This window comes from Branchiostoma lanceolatum, chromosome 6 (assembly GCF_035083965.1).
Source record: "Branchiostoma lanceolatum isolate klBraLanc5 chromosome 6, klBraLanc5.hap2, whole genome shotgun sequence".
Taxonomy (NCBI): Eukaryota; Metazoa; Chordata; class Leptocardii; order Amphioxiformes; family Branchiostomatidae; genus Branchiostoma; species Branchiostoma lanceolatum.
The window spans coordinates 9,536,937-9,559,188 of NC_089727.1; the positions used below are offsets into that span (position 1 = coordinate 9,536,937).

General features: G+C 40.2%; 1 protein-coding gene across 5 annotated transcripts in view; it reads right to left on the reverse strand.

Moving 5' to 3' along the window:
* Positions 1-20,603, reverse strand: part of LOC136436467 (WD repeat-containing protein 17-like) — a 53,711-nt gene extending 33,108 nt beyond the window's left edge. For 4 of the 5 annotated variants that reach the window (XM_066430467.1, XM_066430465.1, XM_066430464.1 and 1 more), the window contains exons 1-2: positions 20,523-20,603; positions 15,126-15,564 (exon numbers count right to left, since the gene is read on the reverse strand). The gene's annotated coding sequence lies outside the window, so the exon portion shown is untranslated. Of the gene's footprint in view, positions 1-15,125; positions 15,852-20,522 lie in introns of those variants that run through there. The other variant, XM_066430463.1, reaches the window with a different exon arrangement.
* Positions 20,604-22,252: the final 1,649 nt, after the last annotated feature.

The following is a 22,252-nucleotide window of genomic DNA, read 5'->3' on the forward strand; positions in this document are numbered from 1 at the left end:
TGCATGAAATCAGTTGACCTTGTTGCAGGATCAATCTCCTTCAGTTTGCAAAACAGAACTGTAGCTGTGACCAGCATTCCAGCTAGCCATGGTTCACGATCGATCGTGTCCCAAATTACTGTAATTCACTTTATCTTCACGGTAGCAAAATTTCACGGTGTAAGGAAAATAGACACTTTCACTGAACTTTAACTTCACGGTGGGGACAAGTGATTTACAATTGGTGTGGCCTGAGCATGTTTTCAGCTGATTGACAGTGGGAGGTGTATTTCAGAGGTACATGTTTTATTCAATATCCTCTCTTCCCATTTCCTGCATGCTTTCTTGTGGGACTCAATTGAATTCTGAAGACAATTTCTTTGATCTTTACAATGATCTGTGATAACTAGCTATTTTTGCCTCAATTGATGAAGTCCACAATTTATACGCTATTATAATAGTACTCCTTTGATCATTTAATATCTACTTACAGATGACGGATTTATGTAACAGGTATATTTTTGGTGGAGTGGCCCTATACAATATGTACATTGTATATAGGTTAATAGACCGTGAGTTTCTGAGAAGAGAACTAGATGCTAGAACCCTGGCCTTACTGACAAAAAAAGATATGAAATTAAAAGCTGAAGAGCTGTTTTCAGGCTTTTGAGACTAACGCAAATGTATGCTGTTGAGAATCACATATAGTAGAGCCAACCATCAAACAAATGTTGAGAAGTGTATGCTGGGGTGAGTACTAATTACAATTTACATATCCCAAACTCTTTGATATCACATACTCAGGTTTACCGCTTATTTACACCTTCAGACTCAATACATTCAGGATTGATAATAGTCTGTTCACAATGTATAATAATAATAATGATAATCATAAGCACAACAAGGAAACCTGTGACGAGGTGTCCAAGATTTAAATTGGATTTGGAGTAGCAGAACCGAAATCTGAACCCACATAAGCAAAAAAGTCATTACCATGGTAAAATCAATTAAAAACTTCCTTCAGATACCCTTTTAACGTTACATAATACACTAATAAAATAAACAAGCCAACACAAGAAACTGATCAAGCAAAATTGTACTTTTATTTACCAAAAAAAGTACTTTTGCCTGTCATACAGTGATTGTAATCCAAATGTGGCAATTTGGTCTTGTGGTCATGACTACAGTCAAACCTGCCTAGGCGACCACCTTTTCAACGCGACCACCTGGCCATGGCGACCACTTTTTCTCGGTCCCGAAAATTTTCCCCATAGGCACAAGCATTAAGCTGCCTGCCCAAGGCGACCACCCGTCCAACGCGACCGCGACCGCCACGAATTGGGACCGCACAGAGCACAATACCTGCCCATGGCGGCCGCCTAATTTTCAAGCGTGTGGGTGACATCGGATCATTTTGCTGTCGGATTTCACGGAAATGTTTTCAAGACTTTGAAGGACAAAGATAAGGACAAAAATATATGGAATAGCAATGTTATAGCATCTATTCCTCCATGAAGTGTTTTAATAAAACGTTCTCCCTATAAACATTGTAAAGACAAATGTTTGTGATGTTGCTGTGCCTATCGCCGTAATCTTATAGTTTACCGCAAACTCAGTTCAATTTTCAAAATGAATACGAAGTGCATGGCGTCAAAAAGTCAGATTTCACAGAAAGTGCTATCTATTTCTTGAATTTTCAACAAAAATGTGTCTGTGTCTTACTAAATTCCGCCGAAAAATGACTTCGCGGCGGGCAAAACATCCGGCGAGAAATGTTGTTCCTTGGTCCCGACGCCATCTTGGAAGTTGGCGCGGCCCGGATTTGGCGTACCGCTGACCTTTCTAAAACACGATGCTTTTGTGTATAAACATTTACGAATACTCTAGTTATTGATGAAAATTAATATTCTAATTTTCTTTTTATTTCCATGAATCTCACAAACCTTTATTGGACGCTGTGCGTTCTGCTGCACTGACTGATACCTTTCGATGCGGTCGCACAGAGCTTGGCGGCGCGACGAAATCACACCCACGGTGGTCGAATTCATGCACAGAAATTCCCATGCCCAGCCGAATTCGAACGGTGTTCCACGATGTTCGAAATGACGTAATCGATCCGAACTCACGTTCGATTTTGGGTCACTTGCGGTCATTGCATGTCTTTACTGTAAACCAGCGCGGTCGGACCCCTTTCCCCGCACCAGGAGAAAAAACTACTTCTTTTACAAATTTCAACTGTTTTCTGGAGAGTATATCTATACAGGGACTTTTTTGTGGACATGTAACATGTAACGAAGCTGCTGGCGTCATTTTTGCTGACCTTGGATATTAGAAGGGTTGTTTACGGCCATGTCAATTACCCCCTCCCCTTTTCCGTGCGGCACGACATGCGTTCAAACATCGTAAAGGATCAGCTTCAAAAAGCATCCAACTTACCTTATTTATAGCTTAAAATGATCATAACGGTTTTCCCGAGGTTTGTGTTTTTGGGATTTTTGAAAAGTGCCTTTGATTTTGAATTATGGGCAATTAATTGCGAAAAATTTCTTTTTTTCACAGATTTGTCGATATAAACTATACTTAAAATCGGAAATTAAAAAATTCCAAAAACACTAAGTTTTGTTTTGTTCCTGGTCGACGAAAAATATGAACATTAGAGATATTCATCTACATTAGAAGCCTGGCCTTTGCGATGTGTGCCTGAAAAAACGGGCTCCCTCAAACCTGAGAATGATCGCGTTTGGGAGCAAAATATAGAAAATTCAGCCATTCAGCGCAAAATTACAACATTCAAAGGTTGTAAAATCGCCAATTTCGTTTTATTTTGAAAAGATTTTCCCTTCCCCACTATTTTGTTTATTTACAAATGTTTTGCCGTTAGGCAAAATGTTGCCCCGTGTAACCCGATACCTTGTCGAACGCACGTAGCAACGGGAAAGAATACCCTAGTGACAGACCACCGTGACCGTTCCGTTTTCATCTTTAGTTGTCAGATCGAAAACTTTTTGCCCCTTTTATCCAGCGGTCGGCGCCCCCAAAACGCCTGGGGCCAGCATGTGTTTTCTAGGGATTTGTCTTAGGCCTTAAAACTTAGATGATGTACGCGTGTGTGTGTACTATTTAATGTAACGTGTGAATGCTGGAGGGCGCTGCGAGACCATCGAGGCAACCATTGTTTTGTAGTCAAAATTATGACGAAAATTTGTACACGATGTAGTGGTATACAATTATTACAACGATAACGGAAAATGTTATTTTTGTGGGATCTTTCTGTCAATGAGCATTGAACCTGGTGGGGGTCATGCTGTCTAAATTCACATAATTTTCCATCCATTTACGTACTGTATTTGAAAACCTCGACCTGGAAACATGTGAGTGGAATCCTCTTCATGGCGACCACCTGTCCATCGCGACCGTTTTTGCTCGGTCCGCCGGGTGGTCGCCTTGGGCAGGTTTGACTGTATTGACTTATTTATTATTATTAGAATCTAAAGATTCCGGGTTTGAATCATTAGCACTAGAAGGCCCCAATTTGTGCACTTGGAAAAGGCACTTAACTGTAGTTAACATCTATTTCTTCACTAGACTTAGTCGAAAATGAGCCTTTGGTCCTCTTGTCACAAAGAGTAGGAGTCCATCCCAGTGTGAGTAGATCAAACCTTACAGTCCGGTCCTACGCAGCTTGTACTTTGCTGGTTATGTGAAACAAACAGAAAAGCAAACAAACTTGCCAACAATTCAGCTGATATCTTACATAACTATAATGTATATGTATGCATGTACAAAAATGCAAGATTCTTAAATTGTATACTTATCATAATAAGAAGTTCTACCTGTGTTGCTGCAACCTCTGCATATTCTTGCTTGCCCAAAAGAAGATTTATAGTTGATCTATAGTAGTCAGCACAATGTATGTACAAAATCTAAAATGTAATTACCTGAACAAAAAGAACTGACCAATCACAAAGCAGGACAAATACCACAGCATTTGTTCAAACCCTGGCGCAAGTTCTCACCTTGTAAGTCTAAACGCGTAGCTTCAAATATCAGTTGAAAGGGGTCATTATCAAGTTAAACGGATTTTCCCACCAAACTTGAATGTGCTGTCTGTAACACGTCAAAAAGGATTTTAATTTTCCCACAAGAAATCTTACATTTATAAGGAACAAATACCAACTGTACCTACATGTAGTTTAGCTTTTAGCTATATAGCCTTGGCATAATGATAGGTAACATTTCTAAAGTAAAACCTGGCCCACAAGATATATTTCATTCTTATATAAAATGTACTGGTGAGAGATTAACAATCTAACAATGGTTCTTGTCTATCTATATTATTATATTATATTATATTACATCGGTTCTACATGTATATCACAATTCTTTATCATGACAGAACACTGTTTGTAATGATCCATAAAAATGACCTTAACCCTATCAATACAAAGGCAGTCAAAACAAGATAAAAACAAGAGCTCCATCTCCAAGCTCGGATGTTAGGACCTGATCGCCTCTATTGTGCATTGCCATGGTAGCTGTAAACAAACAATTCCTTGAATGTAAGGGCGGGTCATTAGTTGCTTTTGAACATGATTTAAGCTGAAAACAGTTGTGAGAACCTTATGTATGGACAGCTTTGCTGAGAAAGAAAGCATTTTGCCAAATGTAGGCTTGGTGTGAAATTTATATTCATTCTAATATACAGTTTTGCCTCATATGTACTGTACAGCTATACAAAATTATAGCGTGTTGTGGCGAGTGACAGGTTGTTTATGTTAAAACGTGTAAGTCAACATCCAGTCTTACAATAACATGTTAGCACCATGCACGGCAAGGGTACATGTAGGTTGAAGTTAAGCCATTATACTGTAATTCTTGAAATTCTTGCAGCGGTTTTATGTTCACGGTTTTTGCGGTGACCGCTTCACAATGGCCTTGAAATGGGTGTTTCTAATACCGTACGGTATGTGACTAAAGTGGCACCGCGAACTGAAATCCACAGTGAACACTGCATATTCTACCTACCACAAAATTAAATCACAGCGAACGTAAATGCATTTACAGTATTACATTTGCACAGTGCCTTGCAGCTTCAGAAGCGAGATCTAGTGCTTAGTAAACATGCCGGCTGTATAATTTGAACAGTGGCCTTTCTTTTCACATCAATCATTCTGTGTCAATACTGGAGGATAGCTTCCCCTGACCTCTTTATAAATCATATAGTAACACTTTGAAAAATGTTGGCAAAGCCTGCCAAAACCTATAATTGCTTCAATATCTTGTCAGATTAAGACAGCTTCTGTGTACATCTATAATGTTTAGCCTAGATGCCATTAAGGTTTGGGTAGATCTCCAACACAATTCATTTTCTGTTGAACCAGTCTTCAGGCAATATTTTATGGAGCGTACTGGGATTTGCTTTAAGAAACAGTGTTGTAAATTTCTTGACCTAGGGGCCTCCAGTGGCCTGTTGCTGTCCCAGATAAGTCACATTTCCGTTCATCGGAGATCCATTTAATTAGCCCCACATAACCTATTCATAAGTCTTCCTGTGTTTGGTCCCTGACTAGCTGTACAATTACTAGAAGCAGAGAAGGTCTCATTCATGAGTTTTTTCCCCATAGGCTATTCATTTTATATTGAGAACATTTACCCAAGATCATGTAAAAAAAATTGCCAATAGTTTCACTACACTACATCTCTTTATAGCAAGTACAATCTGCACTTAGCTACACTCCAAAAATAGGCACTTTCCAGCTGTAAGCGCACGAACACATCACCTACACTGTCGGGCTGTGCACGTCCGACCTCGCGCGCGACCGCCATAGCTTACCTGCTAATTTCTTCAGTTACAAACAAGCTTTCATCAGTTTGACGCTTGAGATCAGTTGGGCTGGCTAAAAGGAAATTTCCCACCAATATAAACACACGTTCATGCAGCAGTACATTTTTGGCGTACGGACTTTTTGGGAGTCTACACGCGGAGTAACTCATCAGGAATGAGACCAGAACATGTAGAGACATACAACATTGCAGAGGAAAGCAGACACACAGATATCGTCACTCTACGTGATGAGAGAAGACCTTTCTGAGGAAATCAACAAGCAGATGTACCTACTGTACATGTTAAGCCTTCTCCTGGTAAATCGAGAGTACGCAGAGACTCGGCGATACGCTCTCCTAGAAACACACAAGCACAAGTCACCAAGAGCTAAATTAAGAGAGACAATTGACTCCTAATTGAACTTTAGTGAAACCCAGCACCAAGAGACCATGTCTAGCGATTTAATTATTAATAAACATTAAGCAAGGACAACAAAAACAACAACAATGACTGAAATCTATATTCCTACTTGAGTCCAACCTGAACATATTACAAGACCAGTAAACAATTTGAGATTTATGCAGCACCTAGAGTGAATATTGTATGAGGGCATTAGCTAAAAAGACGTCCGTCTGGCACAGCATTACTGTAAATGCAGAAATGTTCGCGGTGGTTTTATGTTCACAGTTTTCACAGTAAGCTCTTAGCCGCAAACTTAAAACCACCGCAAACCTTTTGGCCCTCCTACCCCCTTGTCTACTATTGTTTCAAACCCAAACTTAAAACCAACGCGAATGCTCAATTTTCTCCACGAAATAAAAACATGTGAACTTACATGCATCTACAGTACATACTATGGTGGTTTCAGTCACGACCTCAAAGACACAGCAAGCTCTTGATATATATTTTGCCGCAAACTTTAAGTGCCGTGAACTTAATGTGTTTTATAGCTAACGTCAGCTCCATATGGGTCATGAGGCTGGATTTTCTCTCGAAGAAGGCCTGCGAATAGTCCATTAGGTTATTCCTTCACGCAAGAATGATTCTGCACTATGCCAGACAAGGTTATTCTTGTATATGCAGGGTGTTTTCTAAAGAGGGGAACAGGCCTAGGGCGTATAATAATAATATATGATATAGCACAGGTCATAGGAATATTCCAACCATTTGGAATATTAGATAGGAATACAGAGTCTGATGTACAATCATGTTAGTTTACAATCGTAAAATAATAGCAAAATGCAAGACTTAAATCTGGTTACTAATCAATCATAATTAAAAATTCATTTAAGGGGTTGCTTTTAGAAATTATCCACAACCCTGCAGGATCTTGAATATTGATCACATGTACATTGACATTTCCATCATATTTTAGTTTGTATACAATTTTGACACTTGAGCTTTCAATATTAATTCTATATGTACATGTGGGAAAGGGCATGATAGAAATAACACTTCCCTTAGAACTCAAAATAATTGTTAATCAAACAGAATTTTTGTTCATGACACAAATCTCTCAATGTTTTTCTATCCCAGCGTACCTATTCAGCTCCAATCTTCCATGCATTTGTTCTTCTTATATTATAACCATTTTAAAATTTATAGCATGTTTGAAGATTCAAAATGTATATACAACAGCTTAGCAAGGCAATATTTCGCAGATCAACCCAAATATGATAGACAATGATAGGCGTTGATGTCTATGATATTCTACTAGTACTCTACAAGTAGAGGTGGGATGGGAAGATTGTGACCTTCTTCTGACAAATCTAATCATTGAAATAGGATTTGAAAACCCCTATTCATATATCTTGGCTGATATTTGGCAACAGTGTCAAAACATATTTACAAATTTTAGTTTGTAATAATTCTTACTAATTTTTACATTGTTGCAAAAGCCCATGAGTGGCCATGCCATACAATATAACGTATCTCCATTGTAGCGCATCATCCCATTATCAACATTGGGCAGCCCACTTGATTATTGATAACCTTTTCACTTCAGTCCACAGTGGCCACAGACATGCAATGGGCGACCAAACCTTTTCTTCATGCATAGCATGCAAAATTGAGCGGCTGAGTGCTTTAGTTCACTCTCCAGTGATTTGTTGTTATAGCTTAACACTTATCTTCAACCCTTGTGATCAACTGGTATTTTCACACTGTTTAAGTATCTAGGTTACTGAATGGCATGGCAATTATATTGCCTGGTATTGGCATCTCCTGATAACATACAAACTGTGACAGTTACACATTTGAATACTCCTACACGTACTGTAAATAAATCTCTTGAATGAGTGTCTTTGAGTTCGTAGTCAAAACAACAGTCTGTAATCTATTACAATGAAAGACGGAGCATTTTGACTGCAGCGTGATGAATTCACATTTAGCGATCATCACAAAAGAACGTGAACATAAAACCATTGCAAATATTTTATGATTTACGGTATTTATTCTGTTTTGCCGACTTGATTGCAGAGGTCATGGTAGCAAGGTTAAGCTGCACTGTGCAAATCAACATGAAAACTGCACAATTAAAAATGCTGCAAAAACTTCAAAATGTACAGTACTAAATCCAATGCCCATGGCTTTAAGATTGACACAAACATAAAAGCTTTCACTATCCCATGTGTGGGTGTTCTATTGATGCAGACAATTCTGACAGTCCATCACAATTAGCAGTTTGACCAATGACAGAGTGGCTGCACGTCCATCAAATATCAGCCTTTTTAATTTTAGGGTTTTATCTTGCATCTATGACTTTTGACAGAGGTGGGCAGGGTTAAGTGATTGGTCTATTTCTGTGTGATTGATATTTACATCACACATCCAAACTCTAGATCTCTTTCTCTGAGATGATGTTAAAATGACTGAGTAATTGCATTCTCCCTAAAAGGATACAGGTGGCAATTTAGACAGTGACAGTAAAAGTGACTGGAATTCATGTGTTAGTCTGTATCAACAACAAGTGATACTTCCAATTTCCCCTTTTTTTCATATTTCACTTAGACTTTGAATAAAAAACACAACATTGCAAATGCAACCTATAGTATTGTAATCATGGCATACAATGCCTTCAACATGTGTATGTAGCACGGTTAAAAGCCTTCTAACATGAACAGAACTAAAACTAGTAAAAGGAAGGCATCCAATTTTTTTGTTAATCTGTTCCATTCCCAGGATTTTAAAATTGAATACTAGTACTAGATGCTTAACGGAATATTCCATCTTAAGGTCTAAGTAGGGGGGAGGGTTACATGTGAACTGTAAATTCATCTAAGTTCTTAATTTTGCAGAGTTACAAAAACCAACCGATTACCTCCAAAAATTATTCAAAAATATTCAATGAAAAACCGCATTGCGAAAAGAGATGTTCCTGTCATTTTTAATTATATAAATTTATTGGGTATCTTTAGTTATGTTGTATGACGTCAAAGCTCATGCTGAAACTCTAACAAAGTTTGGTCCCGTACCGAGACAGAAGTGATTCTATCGTCACTAATTGGCAACAAAAATTCAAACAAATGAATTCATGGATGAATACAATTCCATGAAAAGAAGTGTCAGCTTTAGATCCCTGTTTATATATGTTGTTTGTTGCAGCTTGAAATGTTGAAAATGGTAACAAGAAATTGGTATTGCTAGCTTGAGAGTTCATCTGAGTTGGACAAGACGGGGGACGCCATAAACTTCCTGCGACTTCGTTCTGATCCAATGCTCACCGAGTCACACGTTCTATGCAGAAAACAACATGCATCTCGAGGTCAGGGATCTGGACTACCAGACAATAATGTACCTTAAGATGCGCTGAGAGCATGCAACACAATGACTTTTGGACTTAATGTGATCATGATCTGCAAAGGGATGGAGGTCAGGACTGAAATTGAAATATTCCAAGGTCCAAAGGCTAGACCATTATCAAACATACACATGACTGACATGAGTACACCATTGTATCTGTATCTGTATAGCCAGTATAACAACCCTTCGGCCCATGTAAATTGTTACCGTAATGCTCAAAGACATCACGTAGTACATGTAGGCAAAGATTAAGCGTTCTATCTGAAGAGATTATATGGTTGATGTCTCTAGTAATGAAAAGCAAATTGTAGACGCAGTTAAACTCAGAATGATTTTGAAACTAAAAAGTCCTTCATACGTTTGTGAATGCTAACAATCCAGGTCAGCAATAGAGTAATATAATTTAATCGTTACCACTGGAAAAATACAATGAAACTCAGACGTGTCGGGCGTCCGTCCGACCGCCCTTTCATTCTCTTCATTGACAAAGGGCGGTCGGACAGTTTCATTGTATTTTTCCAGTGGTAACGATTAAATTATATTACTCTACAAAGTCCTTCTTTATATCTATAAGCTTTCCACGTACTGCAAATCTCAAAATATTTGCAGTGGCTTTATTTTCGTGGATTTCATGGTGACCTCTTACAGCGAAATCATAAAACTGTGAAATTTTTTTGTAATCCTACAGCAGATTGAATTAGACTATAACAGTTGTAGCATGGTAGAAACTACCACAAGCTTCTTTTCCCTCCCACCGCGAAAAAATATACAAGCAAAAATTAATGCATTTTACAGTACGATCTAAGACATGCCTCTATAAACCCCAATCACACATACAATAAAATTGATTGGAACAGCTTTCATAGAAAAGGATGTACAGTAACTGCCATAAAATCAAAGATGACAATACCTGGTGCCACCTGAAGAAAAGACACGGTCACATTTCTGACAAATTCATAAATGCACAAAACATTTCTGGATGGATGATTTAAGCAACTGTCTTACCTGATTCTGAACATTCCTTTTTATCTCCATGATAACGTTTTTGTTATTTCTTGGCTGAACAATGTTGCATATGAGCATATCCTGTTCGAGACAGACATCCTACATAACTGAGTGTTTATATGCAACAGTGTGTATATCATTACACAAAACACAGCTGGCTAGTAATCGGAGTACCAGTACAGCTCAATGATTTTGAGCATAACACCAGGATATACGTTCTGCAATTGTACATGTAAATATGTATGACAATATTTCAGGTGTTACAGTCAATAACAATTTCATGCACAAAACAAAGAGTATATATCAATATTATCACCCAGTTAACATGTAGGTCATGAATAGATTCTTTGTAGGTCACATTAAATAACCTCATTCGTAGCCTGAAGCCACATCGAAATATGCAACTGATTGTGTGTACATTAATTGTGGGGAGTGCCAACTTGGTTAAAGTAGGCCTGCCTCTGGACCAAGAAGCCGTGAGTTCAAATCCTGGCTGTGTTGCTCACTCAACATGCACGCTACTGGAAAGGGTTGCAGTCCTTAGGATGGATTGTTAAGCCATGGTCCACTGTTTACTGTGCTTGTCGAAAAGAGCTAGGGGAATCTACCCCGTACAATAAATAAATACTCAGTACATACATTAAGTGTCTTTTCTTTCACAACCAGTAGAGGAGTAGCTCTTCAGTGAGCTTAACTGGTTGAGTAGAGACACAGACAAAATTCAGTTCAATGGCAACAAAACCTTAATACGAATCTTACTGCCTTTCTTCAGAACTTTGTTATTTTCTCTGACACCAAAAGTTAAATTGGAAAATATGCTATATAATGCATACTAGTATAACAGTACAGCACTTTTATCACCTAACCCTACAAAAATAGCTAGGTGCATCGGTGCCCCCAGTCAAAAATTAGGTGCATATATATATATAGCTCCAGGACCTGTAATTTTGTGTGCATAAAAAAGTGCACATGCACCCATACTTCCAAGCTCCAGCCCAGATGTACATGTATTCATGCCTTGAGAAGTTGAACAATGCCTTATAGTCTATACTGTCAAAATATTTGTGTTAAACTAACAAGTGAATTTTCCTTAAGAGTGACCCTAAGGCAATTGACCTTAAGGTAATTGACATCCAGCTTTTTACAAATTGCAACTAATTGACCTTAAGGTAATTGACATCCAGCTTTTTTGACCTTAAGGCAACTGACCTCAAGCTTTTTACATTGCCTAGGCTCAAGAAGTTTACTAACAACTTTTTTTCTAATTCATGTCACAACCAATTCCAGTTGAGACAGTATAGTTTGTTAACTGTGTGTACACAGGTGGGGACAGAAGTCATGACAGGTGATCTTTAGCAACGCAGTGACCACACCCATCTTATTCATGCCACACCCACAAAAGGCACATACATGTACTGTAAGATGCATGCATCCATTATCAGGCACTGTCTGTATAGGAATTCAGCTTAATTCAAGGAGGTTATAATCGCCTTGTTTGGATAAAGCATCAGCCTTTTTCTCCTGGGGATTACATTTTGAGGAAAAAGCCAAATCCAACCAGTAAAATCTGTTAAGTCGAGCGGCTTTACTTTCCAAATGTTTCAAGATTATTGGGTGTTTTCAGGCAAGGGATCTTAGGGATATATATACAATCGAAATACCGGCCAACAACTTGTAGTTTTCAGAAACAATTTATGCACCTAACAAAATACAATTTACACTTTAGTAAGCTAAAATAACACAAGGGGCTCTACAATTTAAAATCACATATGATGAACTGAACTGAAAACAAACTTTGAAACCAAACATCACAACCCTCATTGACAATCTAAAAAGGGATGCTGGGCTCAGTGACCAATCTACAAAAGAGCTTCGATTGCTTATGGAAGACCGGACTGAGTGGTGCAGATGAACCCATTGTCTCCCAAGATGACATCACCGATCACTCGTTCAAGGTACAAGGTCACAATCTGTCACATGCACTAGCATACAAGTCATTAGAATACTTGTAAATATTGAAAATATTTGGGATGGTTTTATGTTGGCAGTTCTTGCAGTGACTCTTCCACTGCGAAATCATCACACCATTAACAATACAGATCATCTGTCAGTAATGCACTTTGTGTGCCCACCCGAGCTTTGAACATTTAGCGAATGCCTCCTTTTATCCCTTTCCAAGAAGTAGTCCCTGATACGGGTTCGTGGAAAACGCTGGCCTGTCTACCGGGACTGGCTACCTTACCAGGCTACCATTTCTAGGCCCCCAGGGGTATGCATGGAGGTTTGTCCTCTAATAGAATTTCCTAGAGGAAAACTGGGTCAGTGGTAATACCACCTGTGGGTGCATCAGAAGGAAGGCAACAGATACTTATAAATATTGCTGGGGGTGGGACCACTGGAGTGGAATGGAGGAGCAATGAAAGAAAAGAACAGCACAAAGTGACAAACAACACACTATACATCTATTAGTAGAACACACATTCACACAAACTGCCTACTGCCACACTATTCATGCAAACATAAACATAGAAATGCACTAACCCATATATGCATGCACAATTCTAAGCATGGGACATCTGTTTTGAATTTGGTAACCAGGCCTGGTAGACTGGCCAGCCTTTTCCGGGAACCCTCCCTAGTACAGTATGACAGGAAGGAAACTTTGTTTCTAATAGGAAATTATGTACCCATGTGCACAGTGATCACATTTTCTGCCAATCCTTCAGCCAGTATCAAGACAAATGACGGACCACTTCCCACACACGACCTTATATGGACATTTGGCTCCAGAAGTGGGTCAGAGGTGCCTGGAAATCTGTGCCATCCCAAATCTCTTGTCAGCCAACAAGGTCAGGAGTAGTCATTCATATTGAAAAAGGATAGAGGATTTAGAAGTCCACTGGCAATGTTCAGCCCACGCGAGACGAATAACTATCAAACAAAGGTCGTTCAGAATTTACGCCCACTTATCCCAGCAAAAGGACAATCTACAGGTAGGCACTAACTAATCCTTTTTCCCAACCATTTGTGGCTGCAATGTAATTGTTAACAATATAATAATCAGTAATGTCACAGAGGCGGCGGCACGAAATTTTGTATGGGGGGGGAATATTTGATATGAAATGTTCACTATGACAAGTGCAGAAGGCGCGGGGCGTCGCGCTAGGGGGGCCCAGAGGTATGCTCCCCCGGAAAATTTTGAAATCTAGACCCGCTGAAATGCTATTTCCTGCATTCTGAGGGGCAAATTTTCCTGGAAGGGTAACGGTAAGCTAAATTTAATGACATCTCTATTTGTAAAAAGCAATACAGAAGGGTTTCAGTTTGATTTTGGGAGAAAGGTGCCCTCCCAACATATTTTTTCGGACGAGGCACGACATGCTCCCGCGGGAAAATTAAAATTTTTGACCCCTTGAAACACTGTTTCCTGATTTTTGAGGGGCAAATTCTGCGTATAAAGTAAGCTAAGTTTAATGACATCTCTATATGTGAAAAAATACAGACGGGTTTCAGCTTGAGTTTTGGGATGCGACGCCCTCAAGCCCTCCCGACATATTTTAAAGTGAAGAAAATCTCTATTAGTGAAAAGATATAGAAGGGTTTCAGCTTCGCCCCCCAACATATTTTCCGGGGGGGGGGGGGGGGGGCAGCCGTACCCCCTGCCCCTCCTGTGCCGCCACCACTGTGTCATTGTAATCTGACATGTTTGTTGCTGTGAATGATGAAAAAAAAATGAATTCAGGTTACGAAAACATTTTCACATAACATCGAACTATGTGAACAATATTAAAAATGTCTCTGAGTCTGACAATTGAAACACTTAAAGTACCACTACAGCCCTTCTACGTAATTATATTATAAAATAAAACTCAAGAACCTCGTTCAAGTAGTTGTAAAACTAGTCAAAGACTCTTCGCCTAAATATTATCTATTTAGCTATTTGTCAATCTATAAAACTAAAGGGGAATAGAAATTTATTTTATAAGTAACGTTACTTTTCCACCTTTAGCTTTGTAAAGCGACTACAAGAAACTGTTAGCGAAAATGGGGGGTTGTTTGAAGCAAGGAGGCTTAATCCTCCTTGGTTTAAGTCCTTCACTTTTGTTTATGTTGACGTTACACTTAACAAATTGTTTCTGTTGAGTCATTCCCATTGGTTAACGCAGTAAATCTAATTAAATTACTACAAATGTTGACACCAAGTGCTCTCGGTTACCATGTACATACACAAATTGTAGGGTCGCTAACGTATGATTACGTTACGGTTGGACAAATAAGATAATGATCATAAACCTTCTTGTAACAATACATATCCCTAGCTAGCATTGCCAGACTTACCCAAAATTATTTTAAGATATCAGTTAACGTTACCTGTCATTGACATTCATTGGTAAGTTCTTAATCTTATCATCCAATCAATCATAGGATTTTACTCTAGCTGTTGCACATTTCGCAATAATTATCAATATTGCAACCTCGCAAACGTAAACAAAGCGTGGAATTTTTGAAAACCTACCGGGGTTGCAGAGCTTGAGTCGCTTTTTCTCGGAGATCGGCCGACGTTGTTTACAGGCCTTGCAACGATGATACTTCTGATACGCTTTCCAGACTTCAGTTGATGTGATATGATATGATATCTGCTAAGGCCTTTATGATATTGTCATCGCGACGGTCACGTCAGCAACGTCAACAGCAGCGTTAAGCTGAATGCGAAAGCACCGAGCGTCAAGGATCCTCTAGTCGGCGGTCCGACACGGTCTACAGCCCGCCCACTCCACAAGACAGGGCCCCGGCTCTCGGACGGTGGGAAACGGAAGAAATCGCCTTCCCCTGCGGTGAATTGGAGAAGTAAAATAACTGACCGCCCCAGCAATGGTCTCAAACAAAGACGTCACCGATTGATTGCCCCCGAAGCGCTGAGAAGTTTATTTTAGTTCGAAGAAATGCGCGACTACCTACATGTTACGCGCCGATTTGAGGCACAAGACATGGTCGCGTAAAAACTCAATAGATCTCGCACGAAAGGCCAAATCATGCATATAAATGTGTCCCCGTAATGTCAAGAAGCTGTCCAAGGTCCTGCGATACACTTTGAGATCCAAATATAATTTTCGAACGAGACTTGCACACTCAAAGTTGGCCCCAAATGAGCCTTCTTGTGTTAAATTCTGTCGTAGATTTCGCACTGCATGGGGGTTTCCGTGCTACCGTTTCAGCATTATCAGGCGTAATTTACTTCCGGGTCGTAGCAGAAAGGCTTGCGGCCGAACGCGGAAGTATGGTCAATCTTCACGTTCTTTCCAAAGATATGTTAGAATACTTTTCTTATTTTATAATTTGTCATGCAGTGCAAATTAACCGGCTCCTTACTGATCCTTACTGGGCGCCCAGTACGGAACAGACGACACCTACCGGGCATACGTCACCAAAAGTGTCTGTGCTCGCTGCGGTAAGCTTGTATATGCTCAGAAGCAGTAAGCAAGGTTGAAATTGGGTCTATGGAATGACCCAATTCTAAAATGAAAACTTTTACGTTGACGCCCGTGCCTATATGGGTGTACACACGACCTTGAGAAGCCAAGGTTGACATTGGGTCAATGGAATGACCCAATTCTAAAATGAAAACTTTTCCATTTGACGCCCGTGCCTATATGGGTGTACACACGCCCTTGAGAATGCAAGGTTGAAATTGGGTCAATGGAATGACCCAATTCTAAAATCAAAACTTTTCCGTTTGACGTCCGTGCCTATATGGGTGTACACACGCCCTTGAAAAGTCAAGGTTGACATTGGGTCAATGGAATGACCCAATTCTAAAATGAAGTACTTTTCCGTTTGACGTCCGTGTCTATATGGGTGTACACACGCCCCTGAGAAGCCAAGGTTGAAATTGGGTCAATGGAATGACCCAATTCTATAATAAAAACTTTTCCGTTCGACGTCTGTGCCTATATTGGTGTACACACGGCCTTGAAAAGCCAAGGTTGACATTGGGTCAATGGAATGACCCAAAATTCTATAATGAAAACTTTTTCCGTTCGACGTCTGTGCCTATATGGGTGTGCACACGGCCTTGAAAAGGCAAGGTTGACATTGGGTCAATGGAATGACCCAATATTCTATAATGAAAACTTTTTCCGTTCGACGTCCGTGCCTTTATTAGTGTACACACGCCCTTGAAAAGGCAAGGTTGAAATTGGGTCAATGGAATGACCCAAAATTCTAAAATGAAAACTTTTCCATTTGACGTCTGTGCCTATGTTGGTGTACACACGCCATTGAGAAGGCAAGGTTGAAATTGGGTCAATGAAATGACCCAATTCTATTATAAAAACTTTTCCGTCCTACGTCCGTGCCTATGTTGGTGTACACACGCCCTTGAGAGGGCAAGGTTGAAATTGGGTCAATGGAATGACCCAATTATTAAATAAAAGACTTTCCGTTTGACGTCCGTGCCTATATGGGTGTACACACGCCCTTGAGAAGCCAAGGTTGACATTGGGTCAATGGAATGATCCAATTCTATAATCAACGACTTTTCTGTCCTACGCCGTACCTATGTAGGTGTACACACGCCCTTGAGAATGCAAGGTTGAAATTGAGTCAATGGAATGACCCAACTCTAAAACTTAAACTTTTCCGTCCTACGTCCGTGCCTATATGAGTGTACACACGCCCTTGAGAAGCCAAGGTTGACATTGGGTCAATGGAATGACCCAATTCTAAAATGAAAACTTTTACGTTTGACGTCCGCGCCTATGTTGGTGTACACACGCCATTGAGAAGGCAAGGTTGAAATTGGGTCAATGGAATGGCCCAATTCTATAATAAAAACCTTTCTGTCCTACACCGTGCCTATGTTGGTGTACACACGCCCTTGAGAGGGCAAGGTTGAAATTTGGTCAATGGAATGACCCAATTCTTAAATAAAAGACTTTCCGTTTGACGTCCGTGCCTATATGGGTGTACACACGCCCTTGAGAAGCCAAGGTTGACATTGGGTCAATGGAATGACCCAATTCTTCAATAAAAGACTTTCCGTTTGACGTCCGTGCTTATATTGGTGTAGACACGCCCTTGAGAAGGCAAGGTTGAAATTGGGTCAATGGAATGACCCAATTCTAAAATGAAAACTTTTCCGTCCTACGTCCGTGCCTGTAGGGGTATGAACACGCCCTTTACATGTAGAATGCAAGGTTGAAATTGGACCAGTATATAGAAACAATCCCTTAAGAGTGCAAAGTTGAAACCGCTTCAAAGGATCGCCACAGTTCGGACGTAAAAGAATTGTCCGTCCTATGTGGGTGTATAACCAACGAGGCATATGATAAAAAAAGTCAATCTTCCCCCACGACCTCTGCTTGGAAAGTACGTTATATGGGTATAAATTACACAAAAGCCACTAAGAGTGCAAAAAACATTCCGTCCTTATAGTGTACGACCGTAAGTTCCTAACAATGAAAACTCACACGTATGGAATAGAACTTACAAACTTTTCCAAACAAGAGTTTCCCGTCTTAAGTTAGCGGATAGAACCCGCTTGATAATGCAATTCTAAACGTTCTTAAGAAACGCTCTTAGCTATGATTTTCAGGGTATAAGAGCTGAAAACAGTGTAAACTAGAAAGTGTGTTAGGACATTATATACAATGCCCTCGTTCTATTGACGCAATGTCAACCTTGCCTTCTTTTAAAAACCCCCGTCACAAATCAAGAATTCAGCTCGGCCGACGTGTCGGCGAGCTCCAAATGGGTATTTTCGGCCGAAGGACGGCCGACGTTCTGTCGATTATGCGGGCTTCGGTCGATTTTTAGAAATCAAATTGATCCAAATATGCTCGGGCGATTTTGAAATTCGGCGAGCTTTGGGCGATTTACGAATTCGGCCGACGCTCGCATGAATATTGACGCCGGCTAAAGGGCGTGTGTACACCCATATAGGCACGGGCGTCAAAGTAAAAGTTTTCATTTTAGAATTGGGTCATTCCATTGACCCAATTTCAACCTTTGCTTCTCAGGGCCGTGTGTACACCCATATAGACACGGACGTCAAACGGAAAAGTTTTCATTTTAGAATTGGGTCATTCCATTGACCCAATTTCAACCTTGGCTTCTCAGGGCCGTGTGTACACCCATATAGGCACGGGCGTCAAACGGAAAAGTCTTTGATTATAGAATTGGGTCATTCCATCGACCCAATGTCAACCTTGGCTTCTCAAGGGCATCTGTACTCCAATATAGGCACGGACGTCAAACGGAAAAGTACTTTATTTTAGAATTGGGTCTTTCCATTGACCCAATTTCAACCTTGGCTTCTCAAGGGCGTGTGTACACCCATATAGGCACGGACGTCAAACGGAAAAGTCTTTGATTATAGAATTGGGTCATTCCATCGACCCAATGTCAACCTTGGCTTCTCAAGGGCATCTGTACTCCAATATAGGCACGGACGTCAAACGGAAAAGTACTTTATTTTAGAATTGGGTCTTTCCATTGACCCAATTTCAACCTTGGCTTCTCAAGGGCGTGTGTACACCCATATAGACACGGACGTCAAACGGAAAAGTCTTTGATTATAGAATTGGGTCATTCCATCGACCCAATGTCAACCTTGGCTTCTCAAGGGCATCTGTACTCCAATATAGGCACGGACGTCAAACGGAAAAGTACTTTATTTTAGAATTGGGTCTTTCCATTGACCCAATTTCAACCTTGGCTTCTCAAGGGCGTGTGTACACCCATATAGGCACGGACGTAAAACAGAATACATGTAGTTTTCATTTGAGAATTGGGTCATTTCATTGACCCAATTTTCAACCTTCATTCTCAAGGCCGTGTGTACACCCATATAGGCACGAGCGTCAAACGTAAAAGTTTTCATTTTAGAATTGGGTCATTCCATCGACCCAATTTCAACCTTGCTTTCTCAAGGTCGTGTGTACAACAATGTAGGCACGGACGTAGGACGGAAAGTTTTCCTTTTAGAATTGGGTCATTAATAATTCCATTGACCCAATATTAACCTCGCCTTCTCAAGGGCGTGTGTACACCCATATAGGCACGGACGTAGGGCGGAAAGTTTTCCTTTTAGAATTGGGTCATTTCATTGACCCAATTTCAACCTTGCTTTCTCAAGGGCGTGTGTATACCCATATAGGCACAGGTGTCAAACGAAAAGTTTTCATTTTAGAATTGGGTCATACCCAATTTTAACCTTGCCTTCTGAAGGGCGTGTGTACACCCATATAGGCACAGACGTGAAACGGAAAAGTATTTTAAGTATGTTATAGAACACTTACGAAGTTTTGCTAAAGAACCGTATCAAGCCTGTATTTAGTTGGCGGGTATAACCCGTTTGATAATGCAATCTTAACGTTGTCCATGGAACGATTTTCAGTTATAATTCGGAGGGTATAAAAGCCAAAAATTTTAACAGTATAACTAGAAAGTGTGCCAGAACATTATATACAATGCCATCGTTAACGTTACTTTAAAACGTGTACTACAGTGGGCCGCCTCCTTGCGCGCTTCCCGCCCGAACACAGTCAACTGTCATCAGAATCAACACGAAACATTTCTTTTGCTTTGTCTTGCCAGTATTCTGCCGTCACGCTGAGTGTGACCCGGAAACAGTTAAGTGTCGCCCTCAAACCGCATGCCGCGAAACCCCCATATGGTGCGTTCTTGGTCCGGAGTGTAATACTTAAACCATAGGGAAAACCTTGGAAAATGTGTCATCTTTAACTCGAGAAATCTTGCTTCTTGGAGAAGTTTAGATACCCCGCTTTATTGCAGGGGCTTTAGGAACGTCTTGACATTACGAGGACACATTTATATGCATGATTTGGCCTTTCGTTCGAGGACTATTGAGTTTTTACGTGACCATGTCTTGTGCCTCAAATCGGCGCGTAACATGCAGGAGTCCACCGCCATCTTCGTTTGGAGCGCGAACTCTCGTTGGGTGACAAACAACGCGAGAGTTGGGGGCAGTCCGTTCATCAAAAGTGGGTGTGGCTGCTCCAAAACAGTGATGTGTTTTTTTCCCTCCAAAGCTGTAACTGCGAATCTTATAACGTGTTGAGATTCAGTTTTCAACAGTTTGAACAGATACCTACATATATGAAGTACATGTACACGAACATGATTTTGTAGGGATAAACCACTGAGGGTGTAACGGGGGTGGGGACTCCGATACTGAAAATAAACACAAAAAGAAGCCAGACAAAAACGACCTACTAGTAAGTTAGTCCCAGACTAATCAAAATATGTAAATAGGAAAAATTAGTAAACAATACATGAATGAATAGCCATACATACATATGCAAAGTCCAGCTAGCACATGTTCACAAATTTAGATTTGTTTCTATGCCGCTTTTTTCTCGTTTTCTCGTTACAAATGTAACGCGGCAAACTTGTTGTATTGCGTTTCCGATCCGTTGTTTTGTTTTAGAGCAGTTACTATAAGATATACTGTGACGATATTATAGCGTCTTCGGCCTTGTTTCATTCTGTAGTCACAACATGGTAAAAGTGGTTTTGTCTGTCAATTTGTCATGACATGTTTTGTGACAGGTGGGACACCGACATGATAAGTTGTGATAACCTTTTCAGTGGGTCAAATCATGTCAGCTTGGATAAAAACTAATGATGTGTCCTTATATCTGAAAAAGTGACATTTGCAAATGGTACCAAGGTTGCCTATTCTGTGTAAAACAGTCCCCAAGTGTCCAACAGGGGCTATATGACATACACTGAATGGGTGGAGATCGTAATCTTTTGATTGTCCAGCTTTCTATCTGACATATGTGGGGCAATGGGTGGCGGCTTTCAAAAGAGCGTGCATACTGGTAGCCTACTCTCAAAGTAGAGGTTGGTGGGGAAGATTGGCACCTTTATTTATGTATATTTACGGGGTAGGAGCTAGTCTCGGGCGAAAACAATAAAAATAGCGACGATCTATTTTTTTTTTTTTTTTTTTTTTTTTTTGCGCCGGGTCAACTGCAGTTTATACGGCTAGTAAACAACCGTTCTTGACGATAGATCACACTTTGACACGAGTTGAAGGCCAGTAAAAGAACGTTTATTTTCCTGTTGTTTAAATAATCGTCTTGAGCTGGAAGCACGTGCGATTATTATATCCAAATCCAGCGAACAACGTGCGATAACGTGATGATATGCTCTTCCTACGACGCGCCAGCATGTCATGATAAGGGATCGAAAATATTTGACCTCGTCGTCTTCGAATGCCTCGTTATTGATGCCTTTTTTAGAGTGTATCAAACATATTGATGTCTAAAGTATGCATACCTCGGAAATTACTGTTGCTGCATCAGTAGATCTCTAAAAAATTATCGCTTTTTAGATTTGGCGTTATTATGATTAGTAGCGGTAATATGATGATGGATGTTAGTTCCTGTAATCTATTCTTTCATATAGGACACACGTTCCGTTTCGGGCCTGGAATATGACTTTGCAATAGTTCACTTTTAGGCAGATTGTTTTGCCATGGGATGATTTTCGGAGTTAATTTTTGCATTGTGATGGAGAATGAACATGGGTGCCTTGAAAAGCCCATCCATGCATAGGGTTTCAAATTGGGAGAGATTCATTTCTGACTGGTCTTCAATTCAATTCTTTATTCGA